Raw genomic sequence first — 23440 nt, 5'->3', positions numbered from 1 at the left:
CAGTATGCCTCCTGCTACCTACAATAAATCTCTTGCATGGGATTCTGGTGTGTGGCATGGTCTTTGGACTGTATGTGGACTCTGCAAGTGTCCTTTCACTTGCAATCTTGGAAGATGGAAAATGTATGTATGATAAATAATACACAGCAAAGAAAGGTAAATGATAATTGTCCTCAAGTTGGAAAAAGAAAATAAATTAACTTGATGTACCATTTGATCTGTCTAAATAGTAGAAATGTGATTGTTAAGAAAGGCCTTACATTTGCCAGTAAATGGATGGAACTGGAGACTATCATACTAAGTGAAATAAGCCAATCACAAAAAATCAAAGGCCTAATGTTCTCTCTGATATGTGGATGCTAGCACACAATAAGTGGAGAGAAGACTAAACATTCATTGGATTAGACAAAGGGGAATGAAGGAATAGAAAGGGAGGTGGAAACAGGAAAGATAGTAGAAATGAGTTGGACATTACTTTCCTATGTTCATATATGAATACATAACCAATATAATTACACATCATGTACAATCAAAAGAATGGGATGTTATACTCCATATATGTATAATATGTCAAAAACACATTCTACTGTCTAAATAATAAGAACAAATTAAAAAAAAAAGAAGAGAAAGAAAATCCCATAAACCTAATTTAAAAATAGCAATAAAGCCAGGTGTGGTGGTGCATGCCTGTAATCCAGTGGCTCTGGAGCTGAGGCAGGGGGATTGCAAGTTGAAAGCCAGCCTCAGCAACTTAGTGAGGCACTTAGTAACTCAGCAAGACCCTATCTCTAAACAAAATATTTCTTTAAAAAGGGCTGGGGGATATGGCTCAGTGATTAAGCACCCCTGGGTGTGGGAGACCAACCTTGCACTTGACTGAGTCACACTCCCCCCGCTGGGTGCTGAGGCGCTCAGTCACAGAAATGTGGCAGAGCTTTCCCCACCCTTCTTGGGTTTGAGGGTCAGTGTCTCAAGCATGGGTGTGTCTTGCTACAGCACCATGAGTGAAACTATGCTCACCTGTTCCTTTGTAATATAACCCCTTGCCCTGTTTAGGATAGAATCTTCCATGGAAGTGCCTTGTGTGTGTTCCCTTCTCTAACTATGCCCTTGGATGTGGCCTACCCAGGTATCAGTCAACCTGCTGACAGTGGACATCACGAAGATAGACTCAGCCCCCTGAAACCTGACCCCTTGCCTCATTTGAATAGCTTCTCCTGAATAAAAGGGGTCAATGCGTGCTCGCTCTCTCTTCCTGCAGACCCTTAAGGTCAGAGAAGCCATCACAGTGACCCCCAAAGAAAAAGGTATTGTGTCTCTTGTGTGGTTATTTCGTGCAGCCCAGTTAGCCCAGTTTAACTGGAGTGACCCCTGAGCCTTTTAGTCTCAAGAACAGAAACCCAGCACCTGTGTGTTCAATCTTCAGTATTGGGCGGGGGGGGGGGGGGTGCAGCAATAGATTTAAATAGACATTTCTCAAAATAAGACCTAAATGGCAGACAGGTACATAAAAAGTGTTTGACATCACTGATCATCAGGGAAACACAAATCAAAACCACAATGAGATATTGTCTCTCCCTAGTAAAAAAGCCAGTATCAAAAAGTCTAAAGATAACAAGTGCTGGTAAGAATGCATAGAAAAGGGAATCTATTATATGCTCTTAGTGGGAATGTAAATTATCTCAGTCAATACAGGAAACAGTATAGTTTCTCAACAAACTAAAACTACCACTACCTCTGATTCATCAATTCCTCTACTAGTTCTATATCCAAAAGAAATGAAATCAGTATGTCAAAGAGACATTGGCACTCACATGTTCATTACAGAATTATTCACAATAGTCAGGAACTGGAAACAATCTGGGTATTCATCAATTGATGAATAAAGAAAACATGGCACATAAGCACAGTGACATATTATTCAGCCATTAAAAAAGAAAAGAAATCCTGTCATTTACCACAATGTGTCTAGAACGGAAAATCATGACATTAAATGAAATAAACCAGGCACAGAAAGACAAGTCCATATGATCTCACTTATATGTAAAATCTAAAACAAAGTTGATCTCAGAGAAGTTGAGAATAAGAATTGTGGTTATCAGATGAGGGAGGAAGGATGGAGAAAGGTTCAATAGGTTCTAAGGTATACTTAGAAGCAAGAAGGTCTCATGTGGGGACCATAGGTAATAATTATGTACCATATATTACAAATAGCTAGAAGAAAGAATTTTGGAAGTTTTTACCATAAGAGAATGATAAATGTTTGAGGAAATAAATATGTTTAACCAGGAAAAAAAAAAAGAAGAAAACTGGATGAGGAGAGAGAACTCAAAGCAGCAGCATGATTGTTAGGTATTTGGTATATACAGAAGGAAAACACCATTCATACTGGACAAACAACTTAAAAAACAGAGGCCCTTACTAAGTATAGGAAAATAGTACACCAGAAAAGAAACACAGAAAAGAAACACACTTCTTGGCTCAGTAATAAATCATATATACAAAGTCTCTATCATGTATTAACTACAGAATAAAGTAAAAACAGAATCAGTGAGAGAATGAAGGAGAAAATATAGGAGGGACACAAATAGGTAAATCCTTAAATAACATAAGAGGTAGTCAATAAACATCCTATCAAACTGTCCAGAATTTAAAAATCTTGAAATATCTGGAAATAGATATTGACATTAGAGATATGGGGTTAAATACCAGAAAAAACAGCTTAAAGGAATTCAATATGTGTGCCACTAGGGAGCAGGCCTAAGAAGTGTGAAATGGGACTACTTTTCAATGTTATCTTTTATTTCAATTAACATACAGTATTTCTACATATCTGTGAGGTACAATATGATGTATTTTGATTCCTGTACACATTAGATAACATTAATTCAGAGTACATAGCAAATTCATCACCTTAAACTTTTATTTCTTTATTTTATTTACATTCAAATTACTCTCATCTAACTATTTTGAGATATACAATGTATTAGTATTAATCACATTCCCCCTGTTGTGCCTTAGAACCAGCACATATTCCTCCTAGGAATACTGTAATACTGTATCCTTTGAGCAATCTTTTCCTCCTCTTTCCCAACTACTCTACTCTCAATTTTGATAAGATCAACTTTTTTTAATAAACCTTTTTTATTCTAATTGGGTTTCATTTTTACTATATACAGTACTAATTGAAATTAATTTAAAATCAAAGTACATATATAATCTCTGAATCATTTAATCAAATTATACATAAATTATTTAACTAAGCCACTGAAGCATCTGAAGTCATCAATATTTTTAGTTAAAACAATTAATGAGAACCCAGATCAAAAATAAAAAACATAATGCTACAATGATATTACTAATCTATCTCTGCTTGTCCAACATAAATAAAATTATAAATTTAATATGTTGCCTAGTAACTCAATGCACATCCTCACTCATTTTATTCCATTGCTGAAAGTCTCTCTGCTCTTAAAATGGTCAGTCTTTAGGCAGATGGAAACTTAGAAATCCTCCAGATTAAGGAGGCCTGAAAAAGATGAGCTACTTTCCCCTAGTTATGTCTTAAAAAAAAAAAAAAGGTCTTATTTTTACTGAGGGAAGGATTAAAATGCTGAAAAGAGATAGAATTTAAAGAATTCATAAGGTGGAGAAAAAAAATGACTTTTCCATCTAATTTAGGCACTGAATATGACCTAAACTACCAAGCACTTCAAAGACCTAATATACAAATTCATGAACTAATATATGAAATTCAAAACACTGCAAGGCAAAGAAAAATGTCCCTTCCTCCTTTCTCAACAAAAGACTGCATCTTGACCTTTTGTGGTTTCCTTTTTCCTTAAGGATTCTCTATCATTTTCATTTAAATCTAATTTTACAGTGGACAAAAGAAAAACGTTAGAGAGAAGTAACATAAGATATGACTGAAAATGGATTTAACCCATACAAGAACAGCCCTAGATTTTTTTTTTCCACTCTAAGTTTTTTTTAGTGTGGGCAAAGTGAACAGAGACCACAGACTGACATTCCCACAAATGCTTGTGGGTCTGGATAAGTCTGCTGAACAACACCCATCATCTGAGTAAAGAATACTCTTAATTATTTCACAAGAATGTTCTCACTAACATTACAAGGATACATAAATACTTCATTCAAATTTGTAGGGAGGGGGGTAGGGTAAAGGAACTGAAAGAGCCCTCCTGTACACTGAGTACCAAGTAGGTGACACTAACTTAACTGACAGTACCTTCAATCCCCAAAACTTCCCTTTCAGTCATTAGAAGAGACAGAATCAAAGAGAAATGGGTAGATAAACATTTATTTATTCTCTCTACAAATAATTTGATCACTGAATCAAGGTTTTGGCATCTTAAAATGCTACCTAGAGAAAAAAAGACAGAGGTCTCCTAAAAACTGTTTTATGCTCAGTATTTGATAAAACCTCTCTAAATAATTAAAAATCATAGATACTAATTGGGTTTCATTTTTACTATATAAGTACAATCTTTTCAGTTTGAAACCTACAATGACTTCCATGACATCTGTCACTGTTGATTATTCTCCCAACTATACCACTTTCTCCTATTTCTTCTCTTAACTCAGATGAATTTTTTCCAGTTTCCTCTTGTTTGGATGAGAGATGTCCCCCAAAAGCTCACCTCTGCAAAATGCAAGAAGGTTCAGAAGAGAAATGATTGGGTTATTAAGAGTCTTAACCCAATCAGTGTATTAATCCCTGATAGGGATTAACTGAGTGGTAACTAAAGTGGTAGGGTGTAGCTGGAGAAAGTGGGAACTGGGGACACGGTTGGGGGGTATATATTTGTAAATGGCAAGTGGAGACCGACCGACCCCTCCCTCCCTCTTTCTCTCTTTCTCCCCCCTTTCTAATCATCATGTGAGCTGCTTCCCTCTGCCATACCCTTCCACCATGATGTTCTGCCTCACCTTGAACCCTGAGGAATGGAGCCTGTTATCTATTGGTTAAGACCTTTGAAACTGTGAGCCCCTAAATAAACTTCCCTCTCGACAGTTGTGCCAGTAGGGTCATTTAGTCACAGCAGGAAAAAAGCTGACTAAACCATCTCTCCTGGCTCCATTTTCCAAAAGCATGATTTCCATTCCCCTAATGGTATCCTTCCCGTACTAAAATGAAACACTCTACTTTTTTTTTTTTTTTTTTTTTTTTTTTTTTGCGGGGGGTGGCTCACTCAGTGATACTCTCCTTGGAGGTGCCTGTCTTTTCCCAGACTTAAAGTTAGTTGGTCCTGGATCTCTGATGGATTTTTTTTTAATCATAATTTCTTTGTATCTTTTCTCTTAGTGGTGCTCTAGGTATTATAAGTTATAACCTTATTTTCTTTTTCCTTCTCATTTTGAGACAGGGTTTTGCTATGTTGCCTAAGCTAGTCTCAAATGTACAATCCTCCTGCCTCAATCTTCCAAGTAATTGGGAATACAGGTATATACCATCACACCTGGCCACAACCTTATTATTCACAGTCCACTTAAAAATACTTTTAACTACCTTACAAAAAACAAATATTAAAACTCTGTGGTTCTACATCTATCCCTTCACAATTATTAAACAGATATTACCTAGACATTCATTATAAACCCCAAAAGGCAATATTATAACTTGCTCTGAGTAGTCAGATGTTTTACGAATTAATAAGGCAAAAATTTACAGTGTTGTATTTATCTAAATATTTACAATTCTGAGTGCCTTAGATTCCTTTCTGCATACTCAAGTTTCCATTTACTATCATTTCCCTGAAGCCTGAAGAACTTCATTTAGTGTTGTTTGCAGGTCTATTGCAATAAATTATGTTTTCTTTTTCCTAAGAACGTATTTCACTTTTATTCTTTTTAAAATATTTTTGTAGTTGTAGATGGACAGAATGCCTTTATTTTTATTTGTTTACTTTTATGTGGTGCTGAGGATCAAACCCAGTGCCTCACATACGCTAGGCAAGTGCTCTGCCACTGAGCTACAGCCCAAGTCCTCACTTTTATTCTTGAAGGATAGTTTTACTTGATATAGAATTCTTAGTTGACAATCTCCTAGCTCCAATACTTTCTGATGAGAATTAATCTCTTAATGAAATTGTGGTTTCCCTATAGGTAATGTGTCTCCTTGATGATTCCAAAATTTGCTTGTTTGGGCTTTCAATAGCTTCACTATAGATACTGACATGGCCTTTTTTGCATGTTCATCTTCTCATATTCATTAAGTATCTCAAATACATTAGTTTGTATCTTTAATGTGATTTGAACAATTTGGGGCCATTATTTCTTCAGATTTTTTTTTCCTGTCCATTGTTGTTCTTTTCATTCTGGATCTCAAAAGTACATGCACACAAATCTTTTGGTATTCCCAATAGGTCCCTGAAGTGTTATCATTTTAATCTTTTTCTCCCTGTTCTTCAACTTTCAATAATTCATATTCATCTATCTCCAATTCTATACTTTGTTATCTCCATAGTTTTTACAGAGAAATTTTTATTTTCAGATATTGTATTTTCAATTTCCATTTGATTTAGAAAGTGTGTTTCTCAGTTAAGGTTTCCTATCTTTTCATTTACCATGAGTAGATACTTTAAGAATAGTTACAACAGCCACCTGAAGATTCTTTTTTGCTAGTTTCTACCTCTGGGTCATTTCAGAAATGATTGGTATTATTATCTCTTGGAAATACATAACATTTTCATGTTTATTCAGGATATTTATGGACTATATCCTGAAATACTGGGTAATTATGAACTATAACTTGAACACAATGAATTTTAATAGTTGAAATCTGGATTCTTCTATTTTTCTCCAATTAGTGATTTGTCTGTCTGTTGCCCTCTACCCTTTTGCTTTATCAACTGATTTATCACATTGAAAGTGCAAACTTGTTATTCTAGAAGTTCTGGTCTCAGTTAATATCTTTTCTCTTTTAGATGAGCAGCTTCAAATCAGAAATGTGGGCCCATAGATTTTAGATCCCCTCTATAGTAAACACAATTTCCCAAAATTCAGCTTTCATACTTCAGGAGCAATAAAGACTGAAGTTTTTCTAACTGTGTCCAAGCCACATTGTTTATCATGTTGTCTTCACCCAAACCCATGCCTAGAGCTGCAAAAAAGTAACCTCCTTCCACATGCCTCTTCTTTTAGTGTACATTCCTATCAGCTCTACCTTGCTTCTGCTTATCCTCTAGTGCTCTTAGGATGCTAGTTTGGTTTTGTTTTGTGTTTATTTATTTGTTTGTTTGTTATACTTAAACAGAATACCTTTGTTTTATTTATTTATTTTTATGTGATGCTGAGGATCAAACTCAGGGCCTCCCACCTGCCAGGCAAGCGCTCTACTGCTGAGCCACCAGATTTTTAGTTGTTTTCTGTGAGTGTTGAGAAAGATCTCACTCATTCACAACCCCTCCTTGGATATTTGAACCACCACTGTGTTTTCTAACAGATGCAGCCAATCTATATTTAATAAAGCACCTTTGGCTTTTAAATTTCATGGATGTAACAATAAAATCTCTCATTCTACAATCTCATCTAGACTCTTGCTACTCCCCCGTCAAGAGGAATTGTTCTGGTTAAACCTGGACAGCCTTATTTATGACTGCGCCTTCAATTGTGAAATTGAGACTCGATGACTTTCAAAGCTAGGACATAAAGATATCATGTAATTCTTTATTCTCTTGGGGCACCTGTACTTGGAACCTAGTCATAATGTTGATAAGAAACTTAAGTAGCTTATCCTTAAGTTTCTTAACAACAGCTCTGGCTGATGGGCAGCTGGGTATGTAAGTGAGACATCCTGGTGTATCTTCCAACCCCAAGTGGGCCACTAAAACTCATGCTACACAATGAAGAGACAATTAGTACCAAATTGCAGATTCGTGAGCAAAAAACGTGACAGTTGTGTTATATTAGCCTCTATGTTTCTGGGTGTAGGGTGGACAGAGATGGTTGCCTTCTCTTTCAATAAAGGGTTTTGCTCCAGATATCAGTCAGATCCTTCAGAGGAACATTTGCCTTTCTTGGAGCAGGCCATATGCACTGAATGACTTTATTAGAAATACATTGGCTGCATCATCAGGCCATTTTGATCAAATTACCAACAACTCAGATGCAACAGCCTCTTCAGAACTCCAGTTGGGGCTGACTGAGGTTTTGGTCCATAGTGTAATCCTGCTTTCTTCAACCCCCTTCCACAAGTATTAATTCCTATTAAATATCCTGCATAATACATACTGGCTCAGTGCCTACTTCTGAAGAACACAACATACTATGTAGCAATTGATAAGTGGAATAACAGCACAACAAATTCCATTTTCTGATATAAGATGCAAAATAACATCTGGCATTCAGATCCACTCTGAGTTAGTGACATCTTGCAACAGCCAGCCAATCAGATACCAAATACTTTTAATAAAGGAAGTGAAAGGACAGGCAAAATATTAAATGACAACCCATGAAAACTGAGAAAGTGACAGAAATGTTTAGATAAGATGAACTCTAAATTATCACTGTGAAAGGATTATTCAAATTTCTAAGTAACACTGAACTTTTAAAAAAGCATTATTTTAAAATAATAAGTCAAAATTAATATTTACGATACATATTTTCATTTATAACAGTTAAGAATTTTTAAAAGCATTCCAAAACAATGACTATATAAAAAAGGAAGTCAGATGCATCATTATTACAAATATTATCCCTATAAGAGTAAAATGTGAGTTTAAAATTAATTCATCTATAAAGCAATAGTTTTTAATTCTGGCTGGACATCAAAACTGACTAGAAAGCTTATTTAATCATATTAGTTGGGACCCAATTCGTACACTGAAAATCAGATTACTGCATAGCAACTGATCAATAAGAACTACTAATTTAAGGCATGTGTTTCTCTTTCCCATTAGCAGCATGTCTCTCCCAATCAGTTCCTTCTTATTGTTTATATGGGTTAGAAGAAAGGATTCATATAAGAATGCTTTTATTTTCTGTTCTTCCTACTCCCCTTCATATATACATACAGAAAAAATTACCATACTGCATTGTGATACACCACCACTTTACCTACAGGTATTAAAAAAAAAAGCCTCATGCTACATTGTAATACTACAACCAAAATGCATCTTAAATCAAAAAGTCAATAAATAGGATGGCATCAAATTAAAAAGCTTCTTCACAGCAAAGGAAAGAATCAAGAACGTGAAGAGGGAGCCAACAAAATGGGAGAAAATCTTTGCCACCTGCTCCTCAGATAGAGCATTAATATCTAGGATACACAAAAAACTTTTTGTTTAAAAAAAAAAACCTACTCAATAAATGGGCAAAGGAACTAAACAGACATTTCTCAAAATAAGAAATCTGAACAGTCAATAAATATATGAAAAAATGTCCAACAATTAAGAGAAATGCAAATTAAAACTACACTGACATTTAATTTCACTCCAGTCAGAATGGCAATTATCTAGAATATGAGTAATAATAAATGTTGGCAAGGATGTGGGGGAAGGGTACACTTATATATTGTTGGTGGGACTGCAAACTGGTACCAACACTCCGGTAAGCAGTATGGAGATTCCTCAAAAACTAGGAACAGAACCACCACATGACCCTGCTATCCCACTCCTCAGTATATATCCAAAGGATTTAAAATCAATACACTATAGGGATGCAGCCACTGCAATGTTTATAGCAGCACAATTCACAATAGGCAAGACATGGAGCCAATCTAGGTGCCCTTCAACAGATAAATGGATAAAGAAAATGTGGTACATATACACAACCGGAGTATTACTCAGCCATAAAGAACAACTACTTTATGGTATTTGCCAGTAAATGGATGAAACTGGGGACTATCATGCTAAGTGAAACAAGCCAGTTCCCAAAAGTAAATGTTTTCTCTGATATGCAGAAGCTAATCCAAAATCAAGGTGGGAGGGGGCTTACAAAAAAGAATTTAAGAAAGATCAGTGGAGTAGACAAACGGTAATGTAGGGAAGGGAGAAAGGATGAGATAGGAAGATAGTGGAATGAATCCGACTTAACATTCCTATGTACATATATGAATAAACCACAGTGAATCTCACCATCCTGTACATCCACAACACATTATTTAAAATAAAAATAAAACACAAGTAAAGAGCAGAAAGATCAGTAGAACACAGGGAAAGGAACAAGGGATGGGAGGATGGGGTAGAAAAGAGAAGTACTGGGGATTGGCATAAAACAAATTATATTTCATGCTTTTATAATTATGCCAAAAGAACTCTATTATCATATATGACTAAGTGTCCACAAAGTATTTAGGGTTGAATAACTATGAATGCTTTCTATTTTCACTGTTCAAGGGCTGGGGACATAGCTCAGTTGATAGAGAGGTTACCTCACATGCATAAGGCCCTGAGTTCAATTCCCAGCACAACAACAACAAAAAAAAATTTTTTTTACTGTTCAAAAGCCCTTAACTTGATGATCTAATAATATATAATCATAATAATAGTATGTCCAGGCTTTTAAATAACTAAATAAATAAATACTCTTAATTTTTCAAAAGAAATGGTATATCGGTAATAAAGAAAAGTTACACTAGTAAAATTTTGTCATAGATACCCTTTCATTAGTTAGAAACTAGAATTCTTAATGGGAACACTAATTTGGGGCTCATCTACAATTTGGAAAAGTTATTGATAAAATTCTCTCAAACTTCTCAACTTCTCTTTTTCCATTGCATATTGTCTTTTTTTTTAAGAATTCTATGTGAAAGCAGGCATGGAGGCACATGCCTATAATCCAAGTTACTGAGGCTGAGTCAGAAGGATAGCAAGGACAGCAAATTTGAGGCCAACATGGACAAAAGGCTAGCCTGGGCACCTCAGCCAGACCCTGTCTCAAAATAAAAACTAAAAAGGATTGGGGATATAGCTTAGTGGTAGAGTGTGCCCAGGGGTTCAATCCTCAGCACTAGGAAAAAAAAATTTCTACGTGAATAATAAAAAATTAATGATCATAAAATTCCAGGTACTGTAAAATAATGGTGGCTGTCCAAATCCTAATCCTTCAAAACCCATCCAGACAACAATCAACAGTGAAAGCAACGCAGGGACAACACTGACAGCATAACTCAAAGAAAGATTACCATGAAATTTAAAGTTATGTGTATTTATGGAAATAACTATTTGAATATATCAAATTCAACTTTAGAGGAAATTGGCTGAAAGAGAAAGAAACTGTGAGAAAAAGAAGAGCAGGGAGCCAAGGTATGATAAAACACAGATTAAACCACTAACCACCATCACTGAAAAGGTCCTATGATGAGTGAGTTGGCTAATACAGAACAATTCAGGAAAGATAAATGAAGAGGACACTGGTCTCTGGACTACCTTTACAACTTTCTGTAAATCTGAAATTATTTCAGAATAAAATGTTCACTTAAATAAAAAAAATTATGAAGCAAATTTATGTAAATATTATATTAAGATCCTCTATCTTGTTTTATATTAACATATGTCTTCATGCTTACTATATGACAAATATTTGTATTTGGATAGACAACATATTACTAAAAATATCAACTTTGTAAAACTGTATTAAGAGTCAATAGTATTTGATTTGTGAACGATTTCTTGGGAACTGTAATGTTTTGTAATAAACACCAAAAGACCAAGAATTTTCAGGGGTCATGGGTGGCCCTCGTATGATCTTGTCCCTCTTCTTCAATTGCCCTCCCTACCCCTCTTCCCATGATCTAAACCTCCATCCCCTGGATAAATCCAAACTGGCCAAATTATCAGCTATTCAACAGCAAAAAAACACTACTTTCTATTCTGAGAACCACACCTTTAACTATACCCTCCAACTGTCCTTTCTTGCTTAAGTCTATAAAAACTGTCTTTGTTTCCTAAGACAGTTTTTTTTGTCAGCTCTAACTCAATGGGACTCTACTAATACGCCATAATCTTCTGACTTTCATTTTCCAGGTTATATTTACTTCCATACTGGGATATGGTATAACACTGGTCTTGGTAGTAAGATTCAACCACCTTATGTAAACAGTTTTACAATAATACTGATATGGACAATCCAATGTATGGGGAGATTCAATTAAAGCCTTCTGAAGATCCAATACAATAATAAAATGAAGGATGTAATTTCTTTTTTTTCAGCTTCTTTTTTTCATATCTATTTGTATATAAATTGTTCATACCAATTCATACCTTATGTAAACAGTTTTACAATAATACTGATATGGACAATCCAATGTATGGGGAGATTCAATTAAAGCCTTCTGAAGATCCAATACAATAATAAAATGAAGGATGTAATTTCTTTTTTTTTCAGCTTCTTTTTTTCATATCTGTTTGTATATAAATTGTTCATACCAATTCATGTCTTCATACATGTACTTTGGATAATGATGCCCATCACATTCCACCATCATTACTAACCCCCTGCCACCGCCCTTCCCTCCCACCCCTATGCTAATCGTTCTGCACAAGTTTTCCATTTGGTACAAACAGTGGTAGAAAAAAAGAAGGAAACAAGCAATTAGTACGAAAATATGAAAATAAGGCTGGGGTGATGGCTCAGTGGTAGAGTGCATCTAGCATGTGTGAGGCACTGGGTTCGATTCTCAGCACTGCATATAAATAAATAAAATAAAGGTCTGTTGACACCTAAAAAAATTTTTTTAAATATGAAAATATATGATAGCATTAGAGATCAGATTAGCAGTTTCCTTAAATCTATCCTTATCCTGCACTGTTTACTCCAAATAACAGATATCTTCACATTGATACCACTGCTGTGTCTGTGTTATACTACTGTAGATGCCCCGACAAACAGTATTGGTTTGCTATAAGAGCACCTTGTCTAAAGACCAGATGGTGAACTGTGTAGTGAAGAGCTAATCTTACTCAAACTAAGGTCCCACCTTTGTCTTTTTATGATGGGTATCATTTGTATAGGCCACGTTAAGTTCTGACTCTAGAAGGGATTACAATTAAAGGCATCATCCCAGTTTCCAGGAGCAGAGGAGAAGACTAAGGATAGTCACACTGGCAGTGGAAAAGGGCTCAGGTGTACTTCCATAGTTAGCAATACTCCATTTGACAGTCATGTATTAACTCCTGCAAGAGAGGATGATGGGAGTTCTGCTTTTGGTATTTTTAACCTCTACCCCACTCACATCTTCCTTTAGCTGGTTTAAATCTATATTCTGATAGGTAACAAATCATAACTGTTAAGTATAACAGATTTCAATGAGTCCTATGAGTCTGCCTGCAAAATTATCAGAAGTTGGGGTGGTTTTGAAAACCCTGAAACTTTGAATTGGTATCAGAATTGAGGGTGTTCTTTTGGAAATTTCCCCTCTAACTTTATAGCTGACCCAAATTCCTCGCAGTAACTAAATACTAATCAATGAACTTTAATGAAATGATTATCTTTATGTAAAATAATCCCTAGAATGGTACATGTCCTGAGTTCATCTATAGCTCTACTGTAACAATGTTGAACTACAACAATACCTATTCTTTAATAATTTCAGGATATTACACAAATAGCTCTTCCACTGGCAATATAAAAAATTACAGCTTTCTTTTTGAGAGCACGCGGTTGTGGGTATGGAGGAGCCCTCTCCTGACAGTTTCTGCTCCTGACTCACCGCTGTTCACTCTGGCTGAGGAACAAGTCAGTCAGGAAGCCACGCTGCAGCCATGGCATATAAAGACACCAGAAAGACACCTGTGGAACCAGAGGTGACGATTCATCGAATTAGAATTACCCTTACCAGCCGAATCACGAAGTCGCTCAAGAAAGTGTGTGCTGACTTGATCAGGGCACAAAGGAAAAGAATCTCAAAGTTAAGGGACCTGTTCACATGCCTACTAAGACTTTGAGAATCACTACAAGAAAAACACCTTGTGGAGAAGGTTCCAAGACATGGGATCATTTCCAGATGAGAATCCACAAGTGACTCGTTGACTTGCACAGCCTTTCTGAAATTGTTAAGCAGATTACTTCCATCAGTATTGAGCCAGGAGTGGAGGTTGAAGTCACCATTACAGATGCCTAAGTCAACTGTTTTAATAAATTGATTTTCAGTTGTTAAAATAAAATTTTAAAAAATTCCAAATTTAAAATGTGACTCAGGTCTATGAGGGAGGGACTAAAGGGAGTTCTAACAAAGTCTCAGGCCTCCAAGTGATTCTAACTCATTATAAAGTAATGATTTTACACATATCAAGAGGATAACTACCAAATAGTATTCACAAATCTAAAATAAAAGAGATGAAATCAGCCTGAATCCCTGGTGAAGGCCCAGGATATACCTATCCTACATAAAATTCTTAAGGAATAGGCATGAAAAACTCCCTAGAATTTAATTCTGTTGTGTTTCCCCCAAAAAAATTTTTTATTAAATTCCTTTTTCTGTTATTTATCAGTATAAAGTTAATACCATTCTCTAAAACATTAAACATCAAGAAAATGAGGTTAATAAAAATTGCCAATCCTAAGTATTGAATATGAAACAGGTAAGATGAGGAAAAATGGGAGTTATAAAGGAATCCATAAATAAGTTAACATTTTTATTTTTGTTTTTGGACTAGGGTAAAGAAAGATCACTTCACAAATATATGCTATTCTAACAACTTATCCAAGCTAATATTTAAAGTGTTGGGGGGAAAAAAGTAGGAAAGAACACATACTTCATTAAGTTTCTCCAAACCTGCTGAATTTGTCTTCGAAACAGATTTTATCCAACAAAAAACTAGTATGTCTTAGTCCTTAGGATCATAGCCTGTTCTAAAACTTGAACATTTTCACATGAAAAAAAAAAATTTGACCAGAAAAAGGAATAAAAGCAAGCATGAAAAATATGAAAACATAAACTTAACAATTTCTGTTCACTGGTTAATTTTCCCTGCTGTAGTTTCTTTACATTTAAATATAATTTTGGTTTTACCTCCTTATTCCTTTTTATATTTCTCCACTAATCTATTTTATACGTTCTTATTTTAAAGTACCTAAGTCCATTATGGATAAGGAGGGTGTCAAGAGGGAGGGAAGGAAGGAGGAAGAGAGCAAGGGAGAGGAGGAGAAAGGGCAAGGCAGATAGACAGGAAAAAGGAAACAGAGACTTGATTATCAGTAAATTCAATCCAGTGGACACCAAATGCAGTAACGGTTGGTGCACCTCTTTTTCAAATTGAGATAAGATTCATGGTCTAAACACCCAATATGACAGCAAGTATTCTAAAATATGATTTGACAATGGGAATGCTATATTGCAGTAACTTATTAATACCCCAGTAAGAAACTGTTGGCTACCACAAGCCTTTCTCAGTCTAGTAGAAAAAAACCTTCCAGCAACACCTGTTACACTATATCCTCTGAGCACATTAGAGAGGAAGATCTCATACTATGCCTCTCCAAACTTAAAACCTAATAGAGCACATAAAGCCAATGTGAAAGTTATAAATACTTAATAATGAATAGCATCCTATACTTTAAACACAGCATATAATAAACTACCAAGTTATCAATCACTACATTCATAATTTACATTAGTTCATCTTGTTCACCTATACCATCCTTAGGGATGTGATGTATCTTGGAATGGGACAATATTCTATCACAGGACTGAAAGGACTGAGCATTCAGTGGTCTCCTTAAATACGTAAACTCATATCTTATAGCTCTATAAAATATTTATTTACTATTTCTTTGATAATTCCATCCCCTTCATCTTTATCATCTTTTCGAAGTCCTATATATCAATGATCCTACAATTTTCTCCACTGTTCTCTCCAGTATCCACGGTTTCCTCATTTCTCTCCTATTTCTTAGGATATACCCTCAGCTGTATTTTTAATTGCTTCTAATAATTTTCCTTTACATCTATTATCATTTTAATGTCAAAAGATTTTTTTATTCTCTGAGGATCCTTTCTTTATAGCATAATGTCTTTCATGTATGTTACATGTCCTTATATCTCAGAGATTATTAATGATCAATAAGGAAAGAGATTTTCTTTTCCTTAAGTTATGTTTCCCCAAAGTTTCTTTTCTTTTTTTTTTTTTTTTAAAGAGAGAGTGAGAGAGGAGAGAGAGAGAGAGAAAGAATTTTTTTAATATTTATTTTTTAGTTCTCGGCGGACACAACATCTTTGTTGGTATGTGGTGCTGAGGATCGAACCTGGGCCGCACGCATGCCAGGCAAGCGCGCTACGGTTTGAGCCACATCCCCAGCCCCCAAAGTTTCTTTTCTTCTATTTGTTTATTCTGGTTTAGATTTTTTTTCACTGTATTTTTTTATTTGTTCTTTTTAGATATACATGACAGTAGAGTGCATTTTTATATGTTATACATACATGGAGTATAACTTCCCATTCTTGTGGTTTTACATGATGTGGAGTTACCCTGGTCATATATTCATACATAAACATAGGAAAGTTATACCCGATTCTTTCTCTTCCTATTCCCATCCCCCCTCCCATCCTTTATTCCCTTTTATCTAATCCAAAGAATGTCTACTCTTCCCTCCCCTCCCCTTATTTGTGCTAACATCCAAATATCAGAGAGAACATTAGGCCTTTGGTTTTTTGGGACTGGCTTATTTCACTTAACTTGATAGTCTCCAGTTCCATCCATTTACCAATAAATGCCATAATTTCATTCTTCTTTATGGCTGAGTAATATTCTCTGGTTTAGATTTTGATCTTTTTTTTTATGTTGGGATCAAAGGCTGGTACATGTTAAGCATGTTCTACCAGCTACACCACAGCCCTTGGATTTTAATCTTAAAAGTTTACCACAGATTAGAGTTCCCTGACTATTCCATTCACATTTAAGAGCACTGTGCTAGAAAGGTTATGGAATTATCTGTATAGTAGTGAAGGGAAAATATCTGAACTTCACAGTTGCAGATCTTTCAACTGGTCTGCTTAAAATTCCTCAGAAAAAAATCTCCCAATCTCCTGCCTAGAGGGCATAAGACTCGCCATTGCTATCTTTAGTCTCAAATGTGGATTGTAATGAAAATAAATAAATAAAATTTTTTTAAAAAGAATCAAATGTTGATGGGGGCATAGTGGGTGGTATCAATATTCAAAATGTAAGATTAATTCTTCCAGTAAGTCCCCCATGTTTCGACGGTAAATTTGCCCATACATGGGGTCCTCAAAGGATTTAGAGAACCTTTATTTCACCCTCTCCAGAGAGGAAAGTTTGAGTCTTTCAACAAGGAAAAGCAAGGAGCAGTTGCCCAGCTTCCACCAGGAAGATGATATGGGTGTCTAAAGGTCAAACTCTCAACCAAGATTCTTATCAAGATTCAGATTCACTCCCTCCCAAAGTGCTTAGTAATAAAAATCCTGTTTTTTGAGGAATCTGCAATACAGAATCTAGTTGTTTCTAAACAAATTAGGTTTGTTTTGAAAATACCATTATGAAATCACTAATTTAAGATTATCCCCATTAAATATGAAATTTTCCCATCTTTGACCAGTGATAACCTGCCCAAATTTGACTCCTGAATCCTTCTGACGTGACACTAAAAAGTTTTTGCTATTTGGGATAATGAGATGTACCAGGCTCATACTGAACATTTCATATCTCAATCTGAAATTGGTCATTCCCAAGAAACTTGCCCCCATCCATAGGAGTAGTAATATTCAAGGACCACAATCTGTTCATACAGATGATCACTGTTATTGCATTGGTCATTGTTTCTTGTCTTTTACATTGCTCTGTGTGTGTGTGTGTCTGTGTGTCTGTGTGTGTGTGTGTTGTAGGGTATGTGAAGATAAAATGCTTCAGAAGTTCATACTGATACTTCCAATTGAATTCAGAACTATAGGTTTTTAGTAATACTCTTCTGTATTATATCAGCATCTCTTTTCATCTATACCAAAAATCCTGATTCTTAAGGACACTGGGAATGACATAATTAGAATACTCCATAAAGTATGCTTAAAGTTGTGTATTTATTTTACATTTTATAGACAACAATCTCAAAATGACAGAAATTATACTCACCACTAATTTGTTTACTCAAAACAATTTGAAAAAAATTAAATAAATTGTTCCCAATTGTCACTAGCTACTTTTATAGTTATCCTATATATTTGTTGTAAGAGCATATAGCCATTCTTCTTTAGCTTTTTTTTCTGCTTTTCTTCCACAAAGAACCATTTAATAAGAAACACCAGCCTTCATGCTATTTTGCCTCAGGCCACCTTGATTGTCTGATTTTTCTGGTAGACAGATTCTGCAGGAAGAATTCAGGGAAACAACATACCCCAAGTTCCTGGAACTTGAAACCATTTGTACATGCTCTTTATACCTGAAAGTCAGTTTTGTTCACATTTCTTTTCTGGAATACCATAAATATTCAGTGTATTTCTGTCATAAATCTTTTTATTTTTATCAGTTGAACTGATAAAATATTTTTCTTTTATATAAGTCACTTCTTCATTTTATCCCCCAACAGGATTTATACCTTCTTTCATTTAAAGGTTAAGAGTTATACTAGAATTTTTTATAATCTTTTTCCATTACGTTATACTTCTTAAACACACTAAACATTCATTCATTGAGTATAACAACTAAAAAAATTGTTTTAAACAGTTGCATATTTTAAGGCATTTAAGAAGGAAAAAATAAAATTTATAATAAAATTTTTACCATTTATTATTCTTTTCTATTCTTTCCTGAAAATTCAGATTTCCTTCTGCTATCATGTCTCCATATTTTGAAGTATGTTCTTGAGAAATTCTTGGGAAGCCCTGGCACAATTAATTCTTTTGAATTTCCTATATCTGGAAATATATTTTTTCTATGTTACAAAAGGAAATTGTCTCTAGGTTCAGAATTTGAGGTTGATAATTTTCTTCTTTTCAATAGTTTGAAGATGCTATTCCACTGTCCCTATGATTTTGATGAGAAGTCTGAAACTGTTCAATTGTTTTCCCCCACACAAATGGTGTTCTTCTCTAGATGTTTTCAAGACTTCTTTATCCTTCCATTTTCACACTTTGATTATGATGCACTAGTTATGATTTCCTCTTTATTTTGATTTATTAGATATGGTTTCCTATTGATTATAATACATTAATTGTAGTTTCCTATTGATTATGATGTATTAAGTGTGGTTTCCTATTGATTATGATGTACTAAAGGTTGTTTCCTATGATTATGACATATTAGGTGTGGTTTATTATTGGTTACGATGGGGTAGGTATGGTTTCACATTGATTATGATGAACTAGGTGTGGTTTCCCAGCATCTATGCTATTTGGGATTGCTGTGATGTTTTTACATTAAAAATTCAATTTATTCTCCAAACATGAAAACTTGGGGACTTATTTTTTCTGCATGGGATAATTTCCACTGATTCTTATTCAAATTTTTCTTATGTACTTCCTGTGCTTGAAGCCTTTCAGTGAATTTTTATTCAAAATGCTGTGTTTTTCTGTTTTCAAATTTCTATTTGGTTCTTTTACAGTTTATTTCACTGCTGAGATTTTTCTATTGTTTCCCTCATTTCAAATGTGGGCTTTCTGTTTTGTTACTTCATGGAACATACTTAAACTAAGTGCTATTTAGGTCTTTATCCAATAATTCTTATGCCTCCGTTACTCTACGATTGCCATCAATTAAACATTTTTTTCCTCCTGAGATTGAATCATAATTTAATTAATTTTCAATGTATTGTATACATTGTGAATGTTACATTGGGCTCTGTCATAAAAGTGTGAAAAATAAGTGTCCTAATTTTACCAGTCAACCTACTTGAACTTGTATGTTCACACATATCCTAAAATATGAACAAACCTTGAGAACATAACATTAAGTAAAAGAAGCCAAGGCAGTCAGAAAAGACTTTGTTACATGACTTCATTTATATGAAATTTCCAGAAAAGCAAATCTACAGAATAGAAAGTAGGCTAATAGTTGCTTAGGACAACTATTAGAAGAAAACGGAGAAGAGGTTAAAGGTACAGGATTTCTTCTGAAACAATGAAAAGGTTATAACATGGATTGTAGCATTGGTTGCATGTATCTGTGAATTTACTTTAAAAAATATATATACTTTAAATGAGTGAATGTATGCTATATGAATTATGCCTCAGTAAAGCAATTTAGAAAGACTATTTACACTGAAGAAAGAACTGAAGAAGACCTTAGAAGATGGAAAGACCTCCCATATTGTTGGATAGGCAGAATTAATATTGTTAGAATGGTCTTACTACCTAAAGCATCATATAGATTCAATGCAATCCCCACCAAAATACCAATGACATTCTTCACAGAATTGTGGGGGGAGTGGAATTCATTTGCAAGAGTAAGAGACCCAGAATAGCCAAAGCAATCCTGAGCAAAAGAACAAGACTGGAGGTATCACAATACAGGATATCAAATCATACTACAGAGCTATAGTAACAAAAACAGTATAAAAGAGACATAAAGACTAATTGAATAGAATAGAAGACACAGAGACAAACCCACATAGAAAGAGTCATCTGATACTTGACATAGGTGCCAAAAACATATGCTGGAGAAAAGATAGTGTTTTTAAGAAATGGTTTTGGGAAAACTGGATATCCATATATAGGAAGACTGAAACTAGATCTCTATACAAAATTCAATTCAAAGTGGATCAGAGACCTAGGAAATTAGACCAAAAACTCTGCAACTGCCACAAGAAAATGTAGGCTCAATACTCCAACATACTGACACAAACATTGACTTCCTTAACTAGACTTCTAAGCACAAGAAATAAAACCAAGATTCAATAAGTAGGACAACATCAAATGAAAGGCTTCTATACAGCAAAAGAAAAACAATTTAGAGTGTGAAGAGAGAACCTATAGAATGGGAAAGGATCTTTGTCATCTGCGCCTCATATACAGAATTAATCTCCAGGATATATAAAGGACTCAAAAAACTTAACACCAATAAATGGGCAAAAGAACTAAACAGACACTTCTCAAAAGAAGAAATACAAATGGCAAAAAAAGGTATCAAAAAATTGTTCAACATCTCCACAATGAGAGAAATGCAAATCAAAACTACACTGAGATTTCATCTCACTCCAGTCAAAATGGCAATTATTAAGAATACAAATAATAATAAATGTTGATGAATATGTGAGGGAAAAGGTACATTTGTACATTATTGGTGGGACTATAAATTAGTACAACCATTGTGGAAACTAGTATGGAGATTCCTCAAAAATCTAGGAATAGAACCACCATATGAGCCAGCTATCCCACTCCTCGGTATATATCCAAAAGATCTAAAATCAGCATACTATAGGGATACAGTCCAATTGAAGTTTATAACAGCACAATTCACAATAGCCAAACTATGGAACCAATCTAAGGGCCCACCAACAGGTGAATGGATAAAGAAATTGTGGTATATATACACAATGGAGAATTAACCATTAAGAAGAATAAATTAGGGCTGGGATTGTGCCTAGCACGTGTGAGGCACTGGGTTAGATTCTCAGGATCACATATACATAAATTTAAAATAAAAGTATTTTTTTTAAAAGAAGAAGAAGGGTGCTGGGGTTGTGGCTCAGCGGTAGAGTGCTCACCTAGCATATAGGAGGCCCTGGGTTCTATCCTCAGCACCACATAAAAAATAAATAAAAGATATTTAAAAAATTAAAAAAGAAAAAAAGAAATTAAAATTAAAAAAGAAGAAGAAGAAGAAATTATGACCCCTGCCGGTAAATGGATGAACTGGAGACCATTATGCTAAGTGAAATAACCCAGATCCTGAAAGACAAAGGTCGAATGTTTTCTGAGATGTGGAAGTTAGACCAAAATAAGGAGAAAGAGGAAGGCAGGCAGGCAGGCAGGCAGGCAAGGGAGTGGGGGTCCATGAAAACAGAAGACAGATCAATGGAGTAGAGAAAGGGGATTTAGGGGAAGGGAACAAGGAAGAGAAAAGAGAAGAACAGTGGAATAAATCTAACCAAATTTTATACATATATGAATATACCACAGTGAAGCTTACTTTTATGTATATCCACAAGGCACTAATTGGGAAAAAAAATTTAAATAATTAGAAGAAACAACAGTATAGTAGAGGAAAGGGAACAGGTAAAGGAAGGAGTGGTGGGGAAGGGGAAATAACTGGGGACTGAATTAGAGCAAATTATATTCCATGCTTATATAATTATATCAAAATGAACCTTAATATTATGAATAATTAAAACGAACTAATTTTTTAAAAGAAGAGCACACTGTAGCAACTAGCAAGAAAGAAAAACTATTTAGAATCTAATCTCACAACAATTTTTAATGAAGATGAACTGAACACCACTGGTCAGTTATACAAAAAGGTAGAGAATTTTCCTTTTAAGATCAAAAATGTTTGAAGAAAAGTGGTGAAACATGATGATCATTATTATCCAAAGTACATGTATGAAGACACGTGAATACATGTGTCTTCATATGAAGTACATGTATGAAGTACATCATATGAAGTACATGTATGAAGAATTGGTGTGAATATACTTTGTATACAACCAGAGATATGAAAAATTGTGCTCTATATGTGTAATAAGAATTGTAATGCATTCCGCTGTCATATATAAATAAAAATAATTCTTTTAAAAAGCAGTAACATAAATGACTATTATTAACTATCAAGGATATAACTAGTGCTATTATAAATAGACCTAATAAACAAATTCAAAATCTTCAGATCATTTTATAAAAGTGTCTTTGAAGGCTTTAAAATGGAGAAGAAATTCTGTGTTGTTTTTAAAGCTGTTAAATATTCTACCACCATAGATACCTATGTCTACTAAGAACCTTTTTTAAAACAAAAAATAAATATTTTCTTTTTTAAAATAACAGATAAGTTATTTCTTTGTTTATATCCAACATAAACAAATAAACTGGTCTTCTAAAAATTGTATATGTATATCTAATTCTCTCTATTCCACAATCTTAAAGTACTATATACCTTATAATTTTCTGTGATTCTAATAAGATCCTTTTAGTTTGAAAGGAACTGTGTAGCACTGTTTACAAGATGATATTGTAAGAAACTACCCAAGAAACAGAAATCAAGGGAAGGCACACAGTATCAGCTGGTAACATTTTGGTACCAGCATCAACATTATGATTATATCTACAGATCATCAATGTGGTGCTAGAAAATACCACCAAAGTCCTAATCTTTCCCCCTCTGTAATCCAAAAGTAAAGCACAATATAATCAATACAACATTGTAATTAGCAAGATTTTGAATTTGATTATTAGCATTTTTTAAAATTATAACTGACCATCTGAACACGAAGTGTATTGCTGAGTTTAGTTAATATGTTTAGAAATAACCTACAATTAGGACTTACTTTATCATAACCCAACATTTGTCACACATCCCACTTAATGATGTCAAGTCAT

General features: G+C 34.5%; 1 protein-coding gene and 1 pseudogene across 15 annotated transcripts in view; one reads left to right on the top strand and one right to left on the bottom strand.

Moving 5' to 3' along the window:
- CDC42BPA (CDC42 binding protein kinase alpha) overlaps positions 1-23440 on the bottom strand; it is a 327214-nt gene that overhangs the window by 188483 nt on the left and 115291 nt on the right. The gene's annotated exons all lie outside the window — the stretch shown is intronic.
- LOC308652484 (small ribosomal subunit protein uS10-like) lies at positions 13664-14083 on the top strand (annotated as a pseudogene). The gene has a single exon. The product of its transcript is annotated as a small ribosomal subunit protein uS10-like (transcript).

Source organism: Spermophilus citellus, assembly GCF_964194105.1.
Source record: "Spermophilus citellus genome assembly, chromosome: 6".
NCBI classification, from domain to species: Eukaryota; Metazoa; Chordata; class Mammalia; order Rodentia; family Sciuridae; genus Spermophilus; species Spermophilus citellus.
This window is presented reverse-complemented; position numbering and strand designations above follow the sequence as displayed.